The 2219-nt window shown below is 35.6% G+C and overlaps 1 long non-coding RNA gene across 1 annotated transcript; it reads left to right on the top strand.

The window, feature by feature from the left end:
• The first annotated feature begins 920 nt into the window (after nt 1–920).
• Nucleotides 921–1675, top strand: LOC113472527. Its single transcript, XR_003394799.1, has 2 exons — nt 921–998; nt 1073–1675. It is a non-coding gene; the product is annotated as an uncharacterized LOC113472527 (long non-coding RNA).
• The last annotated feature ends 544 nt before the right edge of the window (nt 1676–2219 follow it).

Here is a 2219-nt window from a genome sequence, read left to right as displayed (position 1 = left end):
CAGAAAAGCACGAACGGAGATTTTCTTGTGTTTTTAAAAACATATTTTTCTTCCTCCCAAGTAAGTAAGTGTTTTTTTTCCCCAATTTCGGTGGAAATAACAAAATGGCCGAATCATTGGAAAATGAAAACAATAAGGGACATTTTTCCATCTCTTCTCAAAAAACTGGAGTATGAGTTAATTCCCTTCATTTCATTTTGTTAATGTTTTTTGGATATGAAGGATAGAGTGAGAGAGGAGTTTAGAGAAGAAAGAAACCAGGGAAGAGGGATATAGAAATGGGTTATGTGTAATGGGACGGATATGACGGTTCCGAATTTCTCAGAAAAGCACGAACGGAGATTTTCTTGTGTTTTTAAAAACATATTTTTCTTCCTCCCAAGTAAGTAAGTGTTTTTTTCCCAATTTCGGTGGAAATAGCAAAATGGCCGAATCATTGGAAAATGAAAAGACAACAATAAGGGACATTTTTCCATCTCTTCTCAAAAAAGTGGAGTATGAGTTAATTCCCTTTTTGATTGCTCTCTAAAATAATGATGAGTTAATGAATGCTAAAGGTCAACCCAAGGCCACATTGGCTATCAGAAAATGTCAATCGAAATGCGTTTCCTACAAAGGTCCATTTAACATTCCAAAATCTAATGAAGTTCACTTTCCTATTTTGTCAAACATCTTACTTATTTCTCTACTTAATCATCTTTCTTTCTCCGAAAACCTTTGGTTTATTAGCATTTCTCTGTATACCTGTACCAAAGGGTTAAGAAATAAATTTCAGTTTGTCTTCATTTTCATTGTAATTTTCCTCTATGACGGTTTAGAAAATGGGACAAGAAGGGGAAAGGGACACATTTGGACAAAATAATAATTACCGAGAGAGGAGAGGGAGTGAAGAATTATGACGGTTTAGAAAATGGGACAAGAAGGGGAAAGGGACACATTTGGACAAAATAATAATTACCGAGAGAGGAGAGGGAGTGAAGAAGTGCGAGGGTGGGGAGGTGATAATATGGCACCATGTAGGTATCGACAGGGATAGCAATTAGCAATAGTGAAGAATTGCGAGGGTGGGGAGGTGATAATATGGCACCATGTAGGTATCGACAGGGATAGCAATTAGCAATATAACACAACATGTTGTACGGACGGGCCAGGGGTAGTGGCGATGGCGGAAGGATTAGAGTAGTTTTAGATGGATAATCCGTAATACTCGTTTCATGTACTTGCTTTTGTGTTGAAGTGTTATCAAGACCCTCGTGTGGTAATAAGAGCGAGGGTTAAATCCCAGCCAAGATACGAAATTCTGTCTTCTTTTATTTCTTCATTTGCCATTTTATATTCCTTGAATACCCTTTCTTTGTTCGCTGTCACCATCAATTCCGCCGGCAAACAATGGGAAAACTTTAGGCCAAAGTAAATTTCAATTTTTCTGAAGTTCTGTGAAATAATTTTGAGAAAAGTTTCATTCGCATAATTTTTTAGTGCAATTTGAAATGCAGCTGCAAATTTTAACTAATTCACTCTGTGAGCTTTCATTGTTGGCTTTTCATCTTGAGAAAACTTTGTATTTCTTTATCAGTGCCGTCGCGCGTCGCTTCTTTGGGCATTTGGGTATTTCTCGTACTCAGATACGTCTTTGTAGAAGAAATAAAATTGTATTTGCTGAAGTCCTTTCCAATACGGTGTTTGTATTGTTTTATATTGTACTCCGCCACGGATGTTCAAGAACAAGAATTAGAACTATTTACAATGGACACTAATCTATGCTATTCCAACTACAACGCAAATGGATTCATTATTATAATTTATAACCGAATAAAGTCCCTTTGTGATCCTTGATCCCTCAACCTTTAGGTGAACAAATAATCCAGAGTTGAAACAAGTAGATACGTACCTACAAAATATTACTTTTTTTAAATCCCTATTTTTTTATTATTTTATTTTATTTTTTTTTTTTTTTTTAATCAACCTTAATAAACAAACCAGAGAAAAAAAACACAACGGGGGAAAGCCACATAATTGAATTGCATAGAAATTAATTCAACTAGAAACTAATCATCATACAGCTACGGGTGATTATTATGAGCACAATAGGGCAACTAATAAAAATGTGAAGTACAACCGCACTGGTAAATTCATTTCAGCCATCCAAAACACTTGTGGTACACGGACGATATTAGATAGTTTATTATTTCATAACGGCTTGTTTGGAGGGGGGTTTT

Source organism: Diaphorina citri, unplaced genomic scaffold, assembly GCF_000475195.1.
Source record: "Diaphorina citri unplaced genomic scaffold, Diaci psyllid genome assembly version 1.1 scaffold5940, whole genome shotgun sequence".
Classification (NCBI taxonomy): domain Eukaryota; kingdom Metazoa; phylum Arthropoda; class Insecta; order Hemiptera; family Psyllidae; genus Diaphorina; species Diaphorina citri.
The sequence above is the reverse complement of the archived record's forward strand: the minus strand, read 5'-3'. Positions and strand labels throughout refer to the sequence as shown.